At 43.4% G+C, this 22,452-nt stretch overlaps 1 long non-coding RNA gene and 1 pseudogene across 1 annotated transcript; one reads left to right on the top strand and one right to left on the bottom strand.

Moving 5' to 3' along the window:
* Positions 1–439: 439 nt before the first annotated feature.
* LOC133900399 (uncharacterized) lies at positions 440–9,873 on the bottom strand. The gene is made up of 4 exons (XR_009906532.1): positions 9,739–9,873; positions 9,570–9,600; positions 655–724; positions 440–570 (listed from the first exon to the last, which is right to left on the bottom strand). It is a non-coding gene; the product is annotated as an uncharacterized LOC133900399 (long non-coding RNA).
* A 1,884-nt stretch (positions 9,874–11,757) lies between these two features.
* LOC133900189 (uncharacterized) lies at positions 11,758–21,938 on the top strand (annotated as a pseudogene).
* The last annotated feature ends 514 nt before the right edge of the window (positions 21,939–22,452 follow it).

The following is a 22,452-nucleotide window of genomic DNA, read 5'->3' as shown; positions in this document are numbered from 1 at the left end:
TACTTTTGACAAACATAAATATACAACTTTCATGCAAGGGAGTTTATTGGCTAAGACATTGGGCGCTACAACAAAATGAAGAAGAAAGTGAGTCATGCCAACCTTTGGAGGTGGTTGCTATAGAACTCTTAGTCAAGCATAGGTAAGAATTTAGCAATAGACTGTGTTGCTTGAGATGTCAAACACTCTATGGCTGAGACTTCAGCCTTGAGCTGATGTGTTGTAATAAGGGATAGGACTGCATGTTTGGCAAAGTGTGATATATCAAATGAAAGGCATAATAAATCTCACTTATTAAAAACTGTTTGGCAGCACCCACGATAATTAACAACAATTTAATTATTGACAGTAAATCCCTCGTCTGACAGCAAACATATTTTGAGAACTGTAGTACACAATTCTCCATATCATCAATCAATGCACCAAGATTTCCCAAGCCTAGGAAGCTTTCTCTTTTGTCCAGATCATATGTCAACGCAACATGACTTCGAAAAGTCTAGGCAATGCTCTTTCCTTTAGCCAAACGGCTACAACCTGCAGCGTTGTATCCTTCAGATGATTGATTAGCACCTGCACATGTTTGAAGTCGTCATCACTAGTCAGTAAGTAATGTTTCTCTGGAACAATAATAATGTAACTAAAAGCAGCACAAACCTGCTGCAGCACTATTTCCTTCGGCCGACTGACTAGCACCTGCAGCACTCTTTCCTCCAGCTGATTGCACCTGCACATGAATTTGAAGTGGTAAGGAATGTTTCCTTCAATCATATATATGAGATAATCATCCTTGCAAAAAAATTATATGATATAGTCACCATATTTGTTATTGAAGAGAAGACACTACCGGAGACAGCTTCTTTGCCGAGTGCCTCAGGCACTCGGCAAAGGACGATATACACTCGGCAAAGGCTTTGCCGAGTGCTACACTCGGCAAAGGGCGCTCGGTAAAAAATTTGTCGGCAAAGACCTCTTTGCCGAGTGCACTTTATCGGGCACTCGGCAAAGGTTTTGCCGAGTGCTAATCTGACACTCGGCAAAGGCTTCCTCTTTGCCGAGCGCCAGTGAATCAAATACTCGGCAAAGGTGGCGTCTGTGCCGAGTGCCACCTGGAGGACACTCGGCAAACAGGCCATCTTTGCCGAGTGCCTGGACCGTGGCTCTCGGCAAAGCATGTTGTCACTTTGCCGAGTGTCATGGCCATTGCACTCGGCAAAGTGGCTGAAAACAGCCTTTTTTATTTGTTTTTGACATCCCATCCAAACAAACAGATATATATATAACAAACATCACCAACATCACATATATATCATCAACAGCACATATATATCACCAACACCACATATATATCACAAACATCACATGTCTCACAATATATCACAAATAAGTTCACAAGTAATCCAAGTGCTCCATCATCTACAACCATAATTGCAAATAGAAGTACCATTAACAACCACAAGTATCATCACCAAGATGGTCAATGAAACTGATTTGGTGAATGATTCGCTGAAGCATGAGGATCGTTCGATGCCGCCGATTGATTCTGCACAAAGGAGAAGAGATTGCATGTGTGAGACAAGATAAATATATACCATACATGAATAAAACTTTCATACTCCACTAGGTTTGACCGTAAGCATGAACATACAAACTAAAACATTTATACTCACAGGAGTAGAATAGTGAGGAGGTGGAGGTGGAGGTGGAGCGAATAGCGAAGGTGGCGGAGCCACACCCGTAGCGGCGCCAATACTTTGCATGTACTGAAGAATCTCCACCATCCTCCGCTGCTCGGCCTCCATCATCGCCTGCATTTGCTCCCGTATCCTCCTCTCTTGTTCCAGCTGGGCCTACAATATATTCACCCTAATGTTACAATAATGCAAAGGAAAGGTATGAAAAAACCAATGAACGACGAATAAACCAGGAATAACCTCGAGTGCCTCCACCCGGTGGTGTGAAGTGTCCTTCCGAGGTCGTATGGCCGGGCTCGTGCTCGTGCTGCTTGCTCGAATCTGGGAGAGACTGGGAGTAGCGGCCGAGTCGATTGCGTCGTCGCCAATCCAGTATCGCCCATGCTTCTTGCCTCCTCCCACCCTCATGACGACTTCTCCATCAAGGTCCTCGGTGCTCGGATCGTACTCTGGCCCATGGACCTCCCTTGCCATCGATGTGTACTCACTAAGGCGGTTGTGGACGGTCGCATTGCTGTACGCCTCGGGCCCGTCCTCCGGGTTGTAGTCGACGTCGGACGTCGCCTTGCCCTTGTGGGCCATAGCAAATGCCTTGAAGATGGAGCAAGGCTGGCCACCATGTGACGCCGACTGCGAGAAAAACAGCAAGATGATTAGAAATCATGCAGAATTGAGCGTTAGAATAAATAAATGAATTCGCGTACCCATGTTTGTGCGTATCCGCTGAGGTTGCGGCTGCCTTGATGGTGTGCTACACCTGGCATCATCAAACGCCGCTCCCGGCACAAGTTGTGCGTCTCCTCCCACTCGCGTGAGCACCACTTGTCCACCATCTGTTCCCAGCACTGGGGATGCGCGGCGCACCAATAAGGAATCATCTACAGGCCATCAAGTACATGACATATCAGAAGATGAAATTAAGCCTACTTAATCTCAAAAGGAATCAGTATTAATGTTCTGTATTTACCTGCAGGTACTGGTCCCGGGTCAGCGTCATGGTTCTTGCGTCCCTTTTGGTGACCTTCGTTCCAACGACGGTCCCGTGGTAAGTTACGACGGCCTGGATGCGCGCCTCGTAATGCATGTCCACGACGAGTTTTTTGCAGCATTTGGTAGCCACCGCATCCGCCCTGGCCTCATGTCCGTCTTGGCATCTAAAGAAATCCTGCATACAAACACGAGGTATCCATTCATTATTTCAAGAATGTCCAATAAATACGATGTATTGAGCAATGTAGTGCGAGGAAGACTTACCCACAGCTCTTGCTTCACCCGCTCCGCCTTGTTGTTGAATACCCTGCGGGCCCGATCTGCAGCATCGGGGGCGGCGGCGTAGTGGTCAAACGAGTAGGCCGGCCCCGTCACTCCGGCGTACTCAACCAGGCCAGGGAAGTGCTCCTTGCACAGAAGACTGAGGATGCCATTGACTTGGCGTGTGTGAGCACCTCCACTCGCCACAATCGTCCAGTTCCTGCCCAAGTGATTAACAATCGTCCAATTTCTATTTTGATATTCAACATATCATATACAGTAGTGATAACATCTAAAGTTACTTACTTTTCCCCCTCGGGTCGAATCAGCGGGCGTCTCTCACGAGGTATCGGTCGCTGAGGGAGGCTCGCGGGACCTCGCAAGTAGACGCTCGACGAACTAGAGGAAGCGGAACCCCCTGCTGTCGCCTCCTCCAGCGCGTCCTCCTGCACGTCCTCCTGTGCGTCCTCCTGTGCCTCCTCGGCGTCCTCCTGGGGCACCTGCTCCTCCTCCTCCTCCTCACGCGACGGGGCGGCAGGCGACGACTCCCTCCTGCAGCTGCTCCTCCTTGTCCTTCGGTACAAGGACGTTAGCTTCCTCATCCCACCGCCCACCATCTTTGTTCAATCACCTGCAATTAAAAAGAGTAAACCAATAAGCACAGATAAACAAGAAGTACTTAGAAAGAGATGCAAAATAAACAAAACGTAATTACAAAATAACATAGTATTACATGTATTAGAAATAATCTTCATGATCGGGATTAGCTGGATCATAAGTCTCATCATCACTATCAATCATGTCGAAATAATCAACACTATCCGAATGAGCAATGTTGCCATTGTCATTGTCTAAATGTAATCGCTCAAGCATTTGTAAGTCCTTCACATTTTGCACCTCATCTCCAACGTCCTCTTCAATAACCGTTTCATTGTCTACTTCCATTCCGATCGCTTCGGTTAAGTCTATCTCAAACCTCCCTTCTAGTCCCTCTTCTTGAAAGAACTCTCCGTCATATGTGTTTGGGTCTAAGTTGTAATCTTCATCGTTTGGGATAGGCACTTTACCGTGTGGCGATACCCTGTGCACAATATCCCAACCCTTAAGATGCCTTATGGTTTGACACGCATATGGGAGATAATAAACTTGCGTGGCCTGTTGGGCCACAATATAGACATCGTCTCCTGGTAAGACGGAATCCTGTCGAATTTCGACTAGCCCAAGATTACAATATGTCCGTCTCGTTACTTCAGGATCAAACCAATGGCATTTAAATATGACAGGATTAAAAGGTTTGGAACCATGAAACTTGAGTTCGTATATTTCTTCAATTCTTCCATAATACTCGACCTCATCAACGCCGGGCGTAAAAACTCCGGAACTTGTGGTTCTTCGATTGGGCCGACTCTGCTCGTAGCTTGTTGTGCGAAAGCGATATCCATTCACGTCATAACCAGAAAATGACCTGACCCTATAGGCAAAGCCATCGGCAACCTGTCTCAACTCGGCACACATAGACGCATCCCTCTGGCCCTGCAAGCTCAAGCAGGATACATCGTTATATTATTCGCACGTACGAGTAACTTGGAATGTCAAACTACGTACGAGCTAAATTGGACGGTACCTTCCGTTTGAACCAAGAAATGAAATCGGGCATTCCATTTCCCGCACCCTGTCTAAGAAGGGTATCTACCTGCTGCGGGGTAGGATCCCTTGATTGACGCCAGAATTCATGAAGAAATTCCTTGTACCAACGAGAAACAAGGGGGTTGGATGCAGAATAGTGACGGCGTATTTAACAAGTTCGTTGAGAACTTACTGCATGTACGGTGCCACTTCGTCAAGGTTGGTCAACACGTATAGCATGATATGGCGCCACTCTTCATGATTCAAGGTCTTGGGGGTCGATGCACTTGCGCTTCCGAGTTGGCCTCGGAACATTAACGTCTGGATCCATTCTAGTACTTCCCTCCTTTGGGGCTTGCTCAAGACAAAATCGGCCTTAGGCCTTCTCCATGTCTTGCCGCGACTAGGAGGCTTCATATGTTGGTTTGGTCTATCGCATATCGTTGCCAGATCCACTCTAGCCTTAACGTTGTCCTTTGACTTGTCAGGAATGTCCATGATTGTTGCCCAAAGTGCCTCGGCAACATTCTTTTCAGTGTGCATTACATCAATGTTGTGTGGAAGGAGAAGGTCATCAAAATAGGGGAGCCGAGTCAAGCCCGACTTATGAGTCCACATATGTTGCTCACCATATCCCACAAAACCACCTTCTGGATTGACCTCGAGACCATCTATCTGTTCACGAACCGTGGCACCAGTCATTATCGGTGGTGCAGGGTCTGTCACTACGACACCTTTCGTAAAGTTCTTAATGTCTCGTCTGAATGCATGGTCAAGAGGGAGGAATTGCCGATGTTTGTCAAACGATGAATACTTGCCACCCTTCTGCAACCAAATGAACCTCAGACCTTCCTTGCATACTGGGCATGGGAACTTCCCGTGAACACACCAGGCGCAGAATATCCCATACGCCAGGAAGTCATGCAGGGAGTAGTGGTACCAAACATGCATTTTGAAGTTTTTCTTTGTAGCTCGGTCGTATGTCCATACCCCTTCCTCCCAAGCACGGACCAATTCATCAATCACTGGCTCCATGAACACACCCATATTATTCCCCGGGTGTCCAGGAATTATCAACGACAAGAATACGTTCTGTCGTTGAAAGCATATGCCGGGGGGGAGATTGAGGGGGATAACGAACACGGGCCAACATGTGTATGGGGCAGCCATCATTCCATAAGGATTGAACCCATCTGTTGCCAACGCAACACGTACATTACGAGCCTCTTTAGCTTTCTCATGATGAATGCCATCAAAGTGGGTCCATGCTTCACCATCGGATGCATGTACCATCCTGTCAGGATTGTATCGTTTGCCATTTTTGTGCCATGTCATCTGTTTCGCGGATTCCTCGGTCATGTATAGCCGTTGGATCCTCGGTATGAACGGAAGGTGCCGTAGGATTGTCACGGGAATGTCAAGCTGCCTCTTCTGGCCATCACCAGAATCTACCTCCAGGAACCTAGATGATTTACACTTTGGACAGTACTTTGCTTCCACGTATTCTTTCCTAAATAGGACGCACCCCTTCGGGCAAGCATGTATCTGCTCATACGGCATCTTAAGTGCACGAAGGAGTTTCTGTGACTCGTGCATGCTCTTTGGCAGAAGGTGACCCTCCGGAAGCAGGCTGCCAATAACTGTCAACATACCATCGAAGGCGTCTCGACTCAGGCTATACTGGGACTTTAAAGCCATTATGCGTCCAATGGCATCCAGTTGAGAAACCTTTGTCTGACCGTGAAGGGGTTTCTGTGCCGCGGCAAACATGTCGTAGAACGCCTTTGCGGTTGCCTCTGGCTCCTCCTCCGTACGTCCTTCAGCGAACTGTGCCTCGTGATAGTCATTTAACATGTTTGCTACCCCGGCATCAGCATCATAATCCTCGACGCGTGGTCTCACCACCTCCTCTCTCATACGATCGGCTTCACCATGGTAGACCCACCGGGTATAGTCCGCCGTAAATCCATTCTTCCAAAGATGTTCCCCCATGACCTTCTTCGTTTGTCTTTTCCTGTTTGCACATTTGCTGCAGGGACAGCAAATTTTACTCGCTCCTTTAGCAGCCACGCCAAATGCCCGTTCCAAGAAAGCATCGGTCTTGTCAATCCATTCATTGGTGACCTGACCCTGACTTGCGCGGCCCGTGTACATCCACTCACGGTCCTCCATCCTCTAACATATATAGCGGCGAGTAATATAAACATCAATTGCATCTACACGACGTTCCTACTATCTAATAGGTGAGGATAGGTCCTAATCCCACGCGAGGATCCATAGATGAGGTTAGTTTCCATGCTCTACTCCTATTCGAGACAGAATTTCGGCAGCACCTCCCCGCTGTTCTCCAAATACACGTCCTGCTAGGGAGAGTGTGTATCCGGAGAACAACAGGGAGATGATGCCGAAACTCTGTCTCGGATCGGAGCAGACCATGGAAACTAACCCCACCTACGCATCCGCGGGCTGTCCAAAAAACGTGGACAATTCGAAACAGATACGGTTTTAGATATGGAAATATCTGCATATTTCCAACCGTATCTCTTTCGAACGGGAGACGCCTAACTGGGTTACGTGATCTACGACCATGATACGGAAAGAGGGGTTATACCTAGGGTGGCGGTGGAGTCAGGCTAGCGGGGCCGTGGCGGGTCAGTGCAGTGGCGAGGCGACGCGGTGCAGGCAGACCCGCAGCGGCAAGGAAGGCGATCGGGGTCGCCGAGGTACTCCGGCGCCGCTCCGACTGGCTCTTCTCTGCAAAAAAAGAAACATAAAACTGTCAATACAAAATTTCGGCAGCACCTCCCCTGCACGGTGAGGTTTCCAAAACCTGCAAGAAAACCAACGGCACGATGGCCGACATGCACATATATATGAACGGCACGATGGCCGACATGCACAAGTAATACCATCACTACAAATACCGCAACTACTAGTAATACTACGACGACGACGACGACGGATGGCATACCTAATGGGCGTCGTAGGGCAGCGGTGGTGAAGGGGTCAGGGCGCCGGTGGACAAGGCGTCGGGGACGTGGCAACGGCGGCCGGGGCGCCTCCTCCTCCTCCTCCTTCTTCTTCCTCCTTCCTCCTTCTTCCTCCTTCTTCCTCCTCTTCCTCCTTCTTCCTCCTCTCCTCCTCCTCCTCTCTTTCTCCTCCTCCTCCTCCTCCTCCTTCTTCTCCTCCTTTCTCCTTCTTCCTCCTCCTCCTTCTCTTCCTCCTTCTTCCTCCTCTCCTCCTCCTCCTCTCTTTCTCCTCCTGCTCCGGCGGCGCTGGCGCGGGCGGGCGCGGCCGGGCGCGGGCGCGGCCGGCGCGGGCGCGGGCAGTCGCGGGCGCGGGGGCGGCGCGGGCGCGGGGGCGGGGGCGGCTGGCGCGGGCGCGGGCGGCAGCGGGGAGGTTTTGCGTGTGTGCGGTGCGTGGGCCGGCCGGGGGTTAAATCCCCCCTTTGCCGAGTGCCCCCGATCTGGCACTCGGCAAAGAGGGGTTTTCTTTAAAAGATTTTAAAAATCTTTGCCGAGTGCCCCCGATCTGGCCCTCGGCAAAGAGGGGTTTTTTTAAAAAAAATTGAAATTCTTTGCCGAGTGCCAGACGTCCTGGCACTCGGCAAAGAGGCTCCTTTGCCGAGTGTCATTTTTTGACACTCGGCAAACCCTAATTGTTTTTTCACTTTTGACCTCCAAACTTTTTCTGCAGTCCTCATACAATACCTGGTACTCCATGTTCCAATGTGGCACATTTCTCGGACTTTTTCTATATTTCTTTAATTTATTTCAATTAATTGAATTTTCTTGGATAATTCAAATTATAACTGCTAGTCATTCGAATAATGAAAAAAAAATGAATGGAAAAATGATATTCATGTTATTTAGTATAATGTGAGGCCGTATCCAGGAACAGACCACAAATTGCGAACATCTTGTTCACGAAACATGACCACGAACTTGCGGGCGAGTTGTTTTTAAATTGTATAAAAAGCAAACGAAGTCCGAAAATCATGAAACTTGTCAAGATGTAATGATATCATATGTGGAGGCTGTGATAAAAATTTGAGAAGGTTTTGCGCAAGTTGTCACGTACGATGCTTGCAAACCGAAGAATCTCCGAAGAAACCTGGATAAACTTCTTCGGTTTGCAACGGTTACAAGCATCGTACGTGACAACTTATGCAAAACCTTCTCAAATTTTTATCACAGCCTCCACATATGATATCATTACATCTTGACAAGTTTCATGATTTTCGGACTTCGTTTGCTTTTTATACAATTTAAAAACAACTCGCCCGCAAGTTCGTGGTCATGTTTCGTGAACAAGATGTTCGCAATTTGTGGTCTGTTCCTGGATACGGCCTCACATTATACTAAATAACATGAATATCATTTTTCCATTCATTTTTTTTCATTATTCGAATGACTAGCAGTTATAATTTGAATTATCCAAGAAAATTCAATTAATTGAAATAAATTAAAGAAATATAGAAAAAGTCCGAGAAATGTGCCACATTGGAACATGGAGTACCTGGTATTGTATGAGGACTGCAGAAAAAGTTTGGAGGTCAAAAGTGAAAAAACAATTAGGGTTTGCCGAGTGTCAAAAAATAACACTCGGCAAAGGAGCCTCTTTACCGAGTTCTTTTTCTCTGGCACTCGGCAAATAGCCTCCACGAACTTGCTCAAAAGTGAAAAAATAGGGTTTGCCGAGTGTCAAAAAATGACACTCGGCAAATTGCCTCTTTGCCGAGTTCTTTATCTGTGGCACTCGGCAAAGAGCCTCTTTGCCGAGTGCCAGATGTTTACCGAGTTCTTTCTCTCTGGCACTCGGCAAATGGCCTCTTTGCCGAGTGCCCGATAAAAAGCACACGGCAAAGTCTGGGACACTCGGCAAAGAAGCCGTCTCCGGTAGTGAGAAGTTTCTCAGTTATATTATAAAATTTGGATAATATTTGCCTATAACGTAATATAAGGTAATGAGCTACAAAATTCGTAATAGTTAATGCCGTACCACAACCTTCCTCACTCTGATCATCTGGCTTCTGCAAAGACCAACACAGATGAATATATTAGTATAAATTGATCGATGAAAGTACCTGAACAACAAACACATGGTAATACAAACTTATATAGTCAAAGAAAAAAAATTATATTATTTGGCTCATTTCAGAAAATATTACCTTTTCATTTTCCATCACACTCCACAAATGATCCACACGATTGAGGACTTGTTTCACCGACCGAAATCTGCCTTCACCTTTATGAATGAATGTCTGAATGAAAGGAAAAAGATTATTCATTAGTTTAGATAGTTTACTTTGTACCGATGGTATGATAGAATATACTGTTATTGCGCCGATAATATGATGACAAACATTAGGCACTATTTGGTGACCAGAGCACGAATTTATCTTTCTGTAAAGGTTTCAATCAACAAAAATGATCTTTACAGAGATAACTGAAGTTTCAGTATTAGTGCAATTTCCTTGGACAGAAAAACTTAATTATGTCAAACATATGCTGTAAAAATTTATTTCGAACACACATTAACATTCTGAGAGCAAAATAGATGGAAGAAACTAAATACGGAAAAAGTACAACTAATTGATCAATAGATTCTATTACAGCAAGTATTTATATTTGTTAATAACAAAACGATACATGATAAAGATTGTTACTATGCTGAGTTACATAAATTTCCTGTAGTATATGCAACCTTACAGATCATTACAATATGGCATAAGAATACAACAAAGATCATATATAAGAAGTAAAGAAGTGTAAAATCTATACACCAAGGCTACAATAACAGACAATAAAAGGAAGTCAGAAATAACAAGTTTGCACTCATGGATGTAGTTAGATTTGTTTCCTGCTATCCGTATGTGATGTGTATGGATATTTTCATTGACACATTATCCATATAGTTCTTGTCATCTGAATGCAATGATCAGCAAGTCAGTATTAGTATTATAGACACCAAAATGGCATTTCCAAATCTTGTCAAGCATTAAGCATTTCAATAGGGTGATTTTATTTTAGCTTTAACTTACACGATAATATAAGCTCCTTGAACTAGAAAAATAGTTTCACTGCTCCCTCAGCTTTCAGGCGTTTGATCACATGTTGATGTTCACTAACAATTGTTACTGACGTGTGTGATGGCATGCTGAAGGGGCCTCCCAACCTCTCATTGGCATGGTCATCCAACCCCTACAAAGCACTGCCACCCATCACATGTTCCCTAATATCACTAGTCACTGCAACAACCAAGAGGTGAGGGAGGCAAGAGTCTGGTGGTTGTACTCCAAAGAGAGTAGCAGATGATAAGGGTTTGCATTGCACGGAGGAAGCCACATAACTAGCATGTGGAACAGAGAGGTGAGGACGAGGGATGGCAGCCACAATAAGTTTGATGACAGATGCCGGAGTGGGAAGGTTGGTTGCAAGTATAACGGTATGAGTAAAATAGATTGCTTAATGAGTAAAATTCATTAGTCGTGGTGGTTCTGGGATGAAGTGCATTGGAGTTGCATAAGCAGTAGTGTTCAAACACATCGGGAAAAGGTGGAGATCTCTCAATGGTGGTCACAAAACAGAATGCGGGAGCTTCAAAATTAAGAGGAATTGGGTAAAAAATCAATTGTGGATGTTGTCAGTGGCTTCCCATGAATCTGACTGTAAGGTCTGGGTTCTTACCCAACCATTTGGTCAGCAACCATTTGGCCAGGCATCATTCCAGAATGAGATTTTACGGCCATCGCCAATTTGGATTTTAGTTACGGCTGCGAAGAGCAGCTGATGTCGTCACTTCATTCACTGTCTTTCGATGTCTCACTGATATGTAAGTCTAACTTTAGATTTCAGTAGCACCATGTGGCTGAAAATTAGCTCAAAGGTGAGCCAATGCGAGACGAGGCTATGCATTTGTATCATCATCCCACTTCCACAAAATGAGTGAATTTAAAAGTGTAATGTTTCAACATGGGAACAAGTTATCGAGATATAACAACTCTTCTCTAACATTTTAAGGAATAATGGTTTGGACCTAAAATAAAGCTATACTTGTGAATTCAGACATATATTTCACTAATCATCGTACCTATTTCTTTTTCACAGGTTCTGTGGTTTCATTTGGAAGGCTGATAGGATAGGTAATTTAAAAGATATTCTGCTGAATATCTTTTCTTTCTATCACAATGACTGATGGATGGGCGTGGACCATCGAAAAGATCGATGATATAGCTGTAGACCTAGAAAAGATAGCTAACGAAAGCTTCGATCCATGTTTGTGCAAGTGCTCCATAGATGCGAACCGGCTTGTACTCCAACTTGAGGAGGTAGTGAGAAGCCTTCAGAAGTTGGCAATTCAATCGGCCGAGCTCCTGGACCGTCAAGATGTTGGCCACCTTGAGGGCGAGGATGCACATACTAGCGTAGACCCGAACGACGTTGTTCCCTATGACTACACTAGTTCTGAGAGTGTGACGCCATGTGACGATAGCGATGAGTACTGGTGGTTGCCGAGTGAATCTAATTAGTAATTTGAATGTGTGTGTGTGTGTCTATATTACTTCTAGTACTGGTGGTTCCCAAACTGTTTATAAAGTATGTTGTATCAGGTTGCTTGTCGTCATAACTTGTTATATTAAGTGCTATTGAGCTGCTAGTACTGAATGGACATGGATACTTGGTTTTGTTGACTACTGGGCTACTAGTACCATGTTAAACTATTTTATGACTCGATATTACTTGTCGATGTTGCAAGAAATCTGAATAGATGGAATTTTTATGTAGGAATGGCTCGTACAAAATAAAGTCGTTGCCCACGGACGTGCTCCCCAATACAAGGTCCCTCCTCTGACTAGGATCCAGTCACGACTGATGCTCAGGAGGGAAGCCCAAGTGCATACCTCAATCTGAATCAATGTGACAATGATGCTCCGGAGGTTGTGATCACTGATGCTGGTGAGGATGGTCAGACCATTGATGCTCCGGAGGGTCGGACCACTGATTCTGTGCCGGATGGTCAGTCATCCGAAGGACCGAGGCATGGTCGAGGTCCCAGCAAGATGCCTGAAGGCCGATTTGTCATCACGGAGGTCAATTCAGTCGGAGAGCCCATAAAGCCTCTACAAGTACTCGGGCCATTTATGACAGCATGCGGGTGACTCGTAAGGGACCACGTCGCAATCACTTACAAAACTTGGAGAGGCAAACGAGGTGACAAGTGGGCGGTTCCCGATACGATCAAGGATTTCATATGGGGCAAGTTGTCATAAAAGTTCGAGTACTCTGAAGGATGCAACATGGCCATAGCGATGCATCAAGCCCTAGTCATAATGGGAAGAATTTTAAGGGTAAATTTTACAGAGATTATCACTTGAAGGGTCGAACGCCGGACTGGGATGATTATCCGATAGTGAATGATTTTTGGAATGATTTCGTGGGGTACAGGGATTCGGAGGAAGCAAAAAAGATAAGAGAAGCAAACAAGACTAACTCCCAGAAGAACATATACCCCCAAAGAACCGGCTCGTGTAGGTATGTTAGGAAACTTGACCAGTGGGAGAAGATGGAAGAAGACGTAACTAAAAGCGGTGTCACACCTGCCATGTCTGAGTTGATTCTTTGAGCGAAAAACTACCTGTATGGGAGAGGGGTGACTCTTGCGCCTGATGGATCCTTATGCTTCAAAAGCGAACGAGAACTGGAAGTCACGCAGAAGTTTAGAGATGCCCACGCCCAGTGTTCCCAGGCCTCCTTTCGGGCAGACAGGGAGAACGACAAGCTGACATTGGCACTGGGAAACAAGGAGCACACCGGTCGCACACGCGGCAAGGGTTTGAGGCCTTGGAAGGTCGGATTCAAGGAAAATGCCGACACTTACAAGAAACAAAGAAAAAAATGTTTTAGAAATGAGGACCATGCTAAAAGAACAACTTGCAGAGGAGAGACGAATGACAAACACAAAAATAGAAGCAGCTATGCAGCAAGCCAGGCATCAAATAAGGCAGGAGATGTTAGCTGCCACAGAGAACGCTTTGGTGCCTAGCCCTGGTGGTCCCCGGAGCAGCTGCATGTCCATTGGGCTTCAAGGAGAAGCCTCAATCCATCACCCCGTGGACGACACCATAGAAAGCACACCATGCAAGCGTGTCGTGCCAGTCTTGGGTGTTCCCACCATGGTGGCTAGGGGTCTGGCTGAGCAATGGGTGGAAGGTACCCTCTTCAACGATAGTCAGATACCACAGGCATATGCCAGGGTACATGTGGACACTGTAATACAGAAGTACCGTAAAAGCAAGTTGGATTACCCTGGAGAAGCGGGGGAAACAAGGCTCTCAAAAAATGTAGGCCATTATGTCCTATGGAGCAAGCGCGACATTCTGTTTGGCAAAGACACAGATGAGTCTAGGTCTAGTTCGGAGCCGTCGGATGCACCTAGAGGAACTACGCCTTCGCCTTCGACTCTATAGCCACTCAGAGGATCTACGCGTCCGCCTTCGCCTCCACAGCCACTCAGAGGATCTACGCCTCCGCCGCTTTCGCCTCTCCAACCACTCAAAGGACCTCCGCCTCCTCCTCCTTCACCTCCACAGCCACGAAGAACATCTCCAACCCCTTCGTCGCCACGGCCTTTCCCGCTGCTGAAGCCGGTAGCACCTGCAAAACCTCAGAAGTCGATGTCATCTCAAAAATCGACGTCGTCACAGCAATGAGAAGCAACTAAGAAGCATCAATCAGCATCTAAGAAGCCGGCATCTCCTCTGCCTTATGAAAGAACTAAGGAGGAAACCAAAAGAATAGTGCACGGCGAAGTCACTACACACTTCAAACATAAGGAGCCAGAGAAGATTCCTTTGGATCCAGCAGTGGTCGGCAAGTTTCTTGACTCTTTGATGAGAAGACCTGGGCCTCCACCACAAAAATCTAACTATGCGCGCATCATGGGTAAAAGGCAGTTAAAGAAGACGTTGATCGATAAGGTTAAAAAACAACAGGAAAAATTAGAAAGAGACTTCCTACTGTCGTCTGGATTGACAAAAGAAACGCTTTATGATGAGTCCAAGGCTGAAACGGGAAAATTGTATGAAAATTTAAGCTTGGCGAACTAATGGTCGAGCACCTCTTGGAGCTAACAACCCAAATGCGGAGATTGCATGCCTGGTACTTGGAACAGTAGAAGGCTGGTAGATGTATGTTCGCCTACAAATATAGATAGTGTGATTTCCTCCATGGGGATGGCGAATACTGGATTCATTTCGACAAAATGTATCAATTGTACCACCAAGACGCCCTCGGTGTTCAAATCATGAGTTTGTGGACTCTGTAAGTGTCTTACATGTATAATTCACTGTATATATTCTTGTGCTATTAGACTGAATGTCTTAACTTCTTGTGTATGTAGAATGGAGATACATACATGTGGTCAAAAGGGAATCACTCATGTAGCATTCCTCGACCCAATGAAGATAAACCAAACGACGGTCGCCACCGATCCACAGGCAACTGAGGATTATGCACTTGAAGCTATTCAAACGCACCAATTAAAGTGATACATACTTCTACCTTACAACTTTGGGTACGTATTTTCCTCCATGTTTGTACTACTCTTTTTGACCATCACGATATTAGGACTTACGACTAATTAACTACGGTGACATATGTGTAGATTTCACTGGGCCCTCTTTGTCATCTAGACTAACTACAACTGTATCATTGTCCTCGACGGGAAAAGAAATCCAGCCACTGAATACCAACCCGTCATAGACTTGCTACAATGGTAAATTAATTATTTCATTAACGCTCTAGTAAACTTGGAATTGATTGAATCTAAGTCTAGTTACGGTCAATAATCAAACTCGTACAGGGTGTACACGAGCTACGTCAAGAGGAAAGGATGTCACTTTCCGTTCCGAAAGGAATGGAGAATCGTAACAGACTTTCCTTGTAGGCTTCAGATCCAGGGCAACGATTTATGTGGCTACTATGTTTGTGATTTCATGCATGGATGGACCGAAAGCAATTATAGCCAAATAGAAAAAGCTGAGGTAAGTGGTATAGATATTAATGTTTAATTTTTAGTTCCTACTAGTGTTCAAATAGATTGATTTCTTCAATTTTGGTACTTGCAGGACCTCCAGCTGGAAACAGGTATTCTCATGCAGTGGAGAATCAACGCAATTCAGGAACAACTCCGTGGGTTCATCAATGACCAAATCATTCCAGAGTTGGGGTGGTACCATGTTTCCAAATGGTGTATTGACGGATCCGGCCCTTCAAAAGCCCCGTGGAGTTCGTTTCCTAATTCTTCAAAAGGCAAAAAATGTAGTTCAGGGTCCTCGGTCAACAAGAACAATTGAATGATATCGTTTCTTACCGTTTTCTTGTATACTTTTGTTAATTATGAACTATTGTTGAAAACTATTATTAGTTATAATTTGTAGTCAATGACATGTGAAATAACATTGTTACGTATGCATGAATGAGATGAGATGAGAATGAATTATGTATGTGTGTGTGATACATTATGTGTTGAGATTATTATATGTGCATGTGCTTTATGTGATATTTGCAATGGCTACATTTTAGGGGGGGTGGTCTATCAGTGCCGGCTCAATATAAAAAACAGGCTCTGATATGTATAATATCAGTGCCGGCTTTTACTAAGAACCGGCACTGATATTCTTTGTATCAGTGCCGGGTTTTATTCTTCAGCCGGCACTGATAATCATTATCATGCCGGCTCAAAAACCGGCACTGATAGCCCATGACTATCAGTGCCGAGTAATCAGTGCCGGTTCAAAAACCGCCACTGATGGTGCTTTTGAGCCGGCACTGATGACCATTTCTGTTGTAGTGTTCTATCATGGAACCATTTTTTTGTTGATATATGTTGTATGGTACAAAGATTTATAAAGCATGCACATTAATGTTGATTTATTCTAGGCATTGTAATGAGCTGTTAATTTTTCCTTATTTGAATGTTTGATAGATGGACAAAAGTTGGAGAAATGGTAGACAATTTAGCAAGTCACATATTGATGGTGTCAGCGATTTCATGAAGTTTGTTAGGGAAAGATTTGGTGAGAATGAAGAAGTACTTTGCCCATGTCGTAAATGTCTGAATCGGATTCATTGACCTCAAGGACATTTGGACGATCACTTATATATTTATGGGATGGCAAGCACATACAATAGGCGGATCCATCATGGAGAACCATTTGATGCTAGAGTTCATGAAAATGCACATCATCAGGATGAACATATTAGTGGTCAAGAGGATGTTGCTTTCAATAAGGATGAAAACACAGATGATAGAATTCCTGACATGATAGAGAAGATGTACACAACTAAAGGCCATGGTGGTAGGCAAACAATGTTTGCAAGTGTAATAGAAGAGTTAAAGTGTGAACTTTACCCTGGATGTGATGGTTTTACTAGATTTTCATTTGTTGTGAAGTTACTTCATATCAAGTCATTCTATTGGACCAGCAATGTTGCATTTACTACACTACTAAAGTTGTTATACTTACCATTGCCAGCTTGCTCTCTTCCAGCATCTTACAATGAAGCAAAGAACTTTCTTCGTTCCATTGGATTTGGATATGATTCGATCCATGTGTTCTAGAATCATTGTGTCTTGTTTTTGAAGGAGTGTGCAAAAAATGATGAGTGCCCAGTATGTGGTGCATCAAGATGGAATGATGTAGAAGGAAGCAAGCACATTCCTGAGAAGGTATTGAGACATTTTCCATTGATTCCAAGGCTGAAGGTGATGTTTGCTTCTAAGAAAACATCGTAGAAGGCAAAATGGCACAAGCTGAAGTGATTGCTGGTGGAGAATGAACTTAGCCATCTAGCTGATGGTGACGCATGGAAAGACTTCGATAGAAAATTTGAGTGGTTTGCAGAAGATGCTAGGAACTTCAGACTTGGCCTTGAGACCGATGGTTTTGATCATTTGGCAACATGACCTCTAAATAGATGAATATTTATAAGACAGAAGGCATTTTGTGAATTGATAAGAGAGGTCAAATTTCTAGATGGATATGCTACTAACTTAGCAAGATGTCTTACTGTTGATGGATGCAAACTCCAAAGACTGAAAACTCATGATTGTCATATCCTTCTCCAAGTATTTTGCCTGCTGCCGTCCGAGTAATCATGGATAAGGAGATATATGAAGCAATTGCCGAATTGCGAAACTTCTTTTGACAAATATGTTGTAAAACTCTGAAGTTAGATGTTTTGCATAAATTGAAAGCTGAGATCTCAATCATTTTGTGCAAGCTTAAGAAAATTTTCCCTCCTGCCTTCTTTGATGTTATGGTCCACTTGGCTGTTCATTTACCTGATGATGCAATCCTTTGAGGCCCAGTACAATATGGATGGATGTATCCAGTCAAAAGAAGGCTATGTACATTGAAGCATTTTGTGAGAAATAGGGCAAGACCTGAAGGATCCATTGCAGAAGCATATTTTGCAAATGAGTGCTTGACATATTGCTCAAGGTACTTTGATGATGTTGAGACACGATTCAATTAGGAGGGCAGGAATAGAGAGTATGTTGATTTAAGAAAAGATGATCTATCTATTTTCTAGCATAGTGTTGATTTACTTGGAGCCTCGAGGGTTACATATCATGAAGCTGATTATGACAAAATGGTTTGGTATGTGCTAAACAATTGTCCTAAGGTTGAGCCATATATGGAGTATGTAATCCCTTGTACATTTTCTCAGCTGGACAAAAATGAAAATGGGATAGATGGGAATGGAAAAAAATGAAAACAGATTGGAAAAAATGGGATACAACATCAGAACATGATGAGATTTTCCCGTCCCATCTTCATCCCTATTTACAATTGCATAGCTTCACATTTGGCAAATTGCCCCCACCCCCCATGTTTTGCTTCATGCTCCGCCCGTGAGAAGCCACCCTGCCAAAAATTCATTTTGCACACATTTTGCTTTACAAAATTTCATGCACCAAAAGCCACCCCGCCAGACACCCATCCAAAATGATATGTCAAATGTCTATTTTTTGCATGCCTTCCCAAAATCTTCCCTGGACATGCCACACCACAACAAGGGTGTTTTGGTAAACAACTGAGGGCAACTGGCAAAATATAAATCTTCCCCTCACCTTCATCCCCAATCTTCCCCTCACCGTTCCCTACCGCATCCCCACCATCCCCAATCTTCCCCTCATTGTTCCCTGACTAGTCCCCTTCTCCCTCCCAACGACCACTGATGATCGATCCTTCTCCCTCTCAAGACCCAGATGACACCAAGGCGGAAGGTGCCACCAATTGAACGAGAGTTGGTAGGTTGTAGGTTGATGAAAGACTGGGGCCGTTGCTTTTTGTTCTTGCTTTTTAATCTTGTTTGCTTGCTCAATTTGGCCATTCACATGTTGAAGAATGTTGAATTTATATGTTTGTAGCTTATTTGTTTGACCCATCGAAGAGGCCACCAGCCAAGCAGTCCATTAGAACAGAACCATCACCAATTAGTATGTTCTATCTTAAATAATGTATACCAATATTGTTACTTACATTAGTTGCTGTCTAAATCATTATTAACTGGAATTATACCTTTCTCTTCTGAATACTAAAAAAGTGACGATTATGCATATGAAATTCTTTATACTACTAAAATGTTCTATCTTAAATAATGTATATCAATATTGTTGCTTACATTAGTTACTGTCTAAATCATTATTAACTGCAATTGTACCTTTCTCTTCTAAATACTAAAACAATGACGATTATGCGTATGAAATTCTTCATACTACTGAAATGCAAATAGAGCTTGGATGTAGTAGTGCTATATTAACTTGAAATTGTATTTAAATCTCACTGCACACACACAATACTATTATATACTTGGATTCTTACATTGAGTTGACTTGCTTCTACATGTATTTCAAACAAACAATCTTACACTTATTAATTTTTTACAAATGTATAAAAGCTCCACTTACCGAATATGAGAAAACAAGGGCTCAAACTATGATTAGGAACAATCAAGTGTTACAAAGACTTGGTGTCACTCCATTAGCATCAATAGTTAATAATACATTTCAAAAGAGCAAGGGTAGTGGTCCCAAAGATTCAGGTTCTTTGTATGACCCTCAAGAGAACGAGGACTCTGAACAAGGGAAGTTGGTAAGGTATTAATTCTTCTTTGCATGTGCAAGTTTGGACTATCACTGTTGCTGGGTTATTTGTCATTAGCTTTGATTATGCAATTTGTTTAATTTGGATCTAATTCTTCTTGTATTCTGCCTATTGAGGCCTCACATTTTCTAAGGATCTACCTAACAAGAGTCCCAAGTAGATTGGCAGCATGTCTAATGGTAGAGCAAGAGCATCAAAGAGAGTGGTGGCACCTGAGCAACAAGTGCAACCTACTAGAGTCACTAGACAGAAGACAAGGGAATTGACTTCACCTGAGGAACTTTTCCACAGTACGAGTCCAGATCCACAAGAAGTGCCCACCCTAAGACTGTCTACTGCCACACATGATGCATTGGTATCTGCTAATTCTCCAACCCAACATGAGTACCAAATCTAGATGAGCGATTAAGGCAAGTGATTGTATCTCCTTTGTGCAAGGCAAATATTCTTTACACTATTGCAAATAGCAACTAAATGATTTACACTAACTCTATGAATGTAATTTTGTCAAGTGCACCAACTGCCAGTACACAACAAGGGAAAAGGGGAAGAAGAATGGGAAAAGATCTTGATAGGATAAGCAGAGGGTTATGCAGTTAGATTACAATCCATATTTCTGACTGGAAGAGACAGCCGTAGGCACCTATGTAAGCTACAAAGCTTGCATCAGAGGGTGGGATCATACTACCAATCCTTCCACACTATATGGAGTACAAGAAGAATGCATCTCATCTTACAAACTACATTGGCAAAGTTGTTGTAAGTATATCACCTCTTGGCCAAAAGTGAAGTCAATTTCTATTTACTTGTTCTGTCAAAGTTCATTGTATCCTTTGTACTTTCTTTTCCTGATGTTCATGCTCTTAATTACTAGGGCCAATTTACCATAGAAACCAATAGTAAGGCAGTGAGAAATGCATGTGCTGATATGCTAAAGGGTGGACAATGACAGATGAGGTACATGCTGAGAAAACAGTACTTCAATGGTGTACCAGCAAATTAAGTGAGAACCACATCGCCTGTGAAGTGTTTGATTGATGCCCAATGGAGAGAATTGGTGGAGATGTGGTCAAGATCAAAGAACAAGGTATGAGTTTTGTTCAACTGAATTTTGGATTTGGATTCCTCCTATGTTACAAATGCTGTTTGTCATTCAGATAAAAATGTGCAACAAAAAAACCATTTTTTTCGAACACATGAATTTAGCACAAACCGGAACATATGGATTAATGGTTAAACAAGATGTTTGCTGCTAAACTACACACTTTCTGTTTAATGAAGTTTGGACATTATTGGGATGTCACATGCATATATGGCACTGTTGCTTCTAAATGTTGTACCGTATTTTCATGAAAGTGGAATCCTTGGAGTATTTACTATTTTTATTAGTCTATCTTACACAAATATATCATCTGCAGGACAAGTATATCAAAAACCAACTGAATCGTAAGAATGTTTAGTTTCAGCAGCTGATAGGCTCTCGGTGCTACATTGTACAGGCCCATGTCATGGTAAGAAACTAAACAAATGATGTTTGTGATCACTACTCATGAAATCCTGATCATGTTCTAAGCTAACAGTTTGAAATTGTTTGCACCTCATTTTAGAACCAAGACAAATATAAATATGTAGAGCCCACCATAATGCTTTTCAAGGACTGCCATTGCAGCAAGAATATTGGTTTTAGTGAGCCAGTAAAGAAAGCTATTGTAAGTCCTTGTTTCCTTTTTTTTCCTTTTCTACATGAGGTACACTTGAAAAACAATTGAGTACAAGATGGAAGTCTGAGTTATAACCCTTCTATTGCTAGGCTGATATGAAACCAATCATGGCTAAACTAGTACAATATGGAAAGGAACCCAAGTTTGCTACTGAAGTTTTTTTCTCAAGTTCTGCAATCAAGTACATTTCTTCAAAATTTGGGCCTTTAGTCAGCCTCCAAGAAAATCTCCAGAGGTGGCATTTCTTCGTAGGTAGAAGAGCTTCAGGTTGAACTTGAGACTGAGAAACAAGGAGCAACAGAACTTCGACAACAAATTGATGCTCACCAGCAAGAGTTGGATACCTGGAAGAAGTAGGCACAAGAATTAAAAATAGCAATGAAAAACCAGTTAGAAGAGATTGATAGTTTGAAGAAGACAGCACAAGAAACTAATGCCCTCCATCGTCAATTGCTAAGCTTCAGTCAGGGTTAGGTCCATCTACTGCCTAAAATTACTAGGTTCTACTTACCAGTTTGATGTAGCTCCAATTGTTGGTGAACTACTATGGTTTCCATTTCGATGATTTGGAGACCTGTGAGACAATATATTTTATGAACTTGTGGCTATTTCATTCTACCTAGGGTTTGTGAACATTGTTATTATATTTTGTTTTGTGGGAGCTATGCAATTGTACATCATATGAACTATGGAATTAGGGCTTATAAACTAGTGTTGACACTCAAATTTTTAATGCGAACACCAGATAGTCCGATGAAAACTTGTTTTAAATGCAGGATCATCTGGTGCGTTCAAATTAGAGTTTACTCTATGACTTTTAGTCCGATGAACACTCCAATGTCATCACAAAATCATACAGTGTATAGAAGATGGAGGAGAGGAGTTATAGCGGAAGATTGTGAGCATCGGACAAAGAGAAAAACTCTAGTAGGTCATAAGAACATCCGGTGTTAAGAAGGATTTCCCAAAACACTTCTGAGTAATTTTA

Source organism: Phragmites australis, chromosome 19, assembly GCF_958298935.1.
Source record: "Phragmites australis chromosome 19, lpPhrAust1.1, whole genome shotgun sequence".
NCBI lineage: Eukaryota > Viridiplantae > Streptophyta > Magnoliopsida > Poales > Poaceae > Phragmites > Phragmites australis.
The sequence above is the reverse complement of the archived record's forward strand: the minus strand, read 5'-3'. Positions and strand labels throughout refer to the sequence as shown.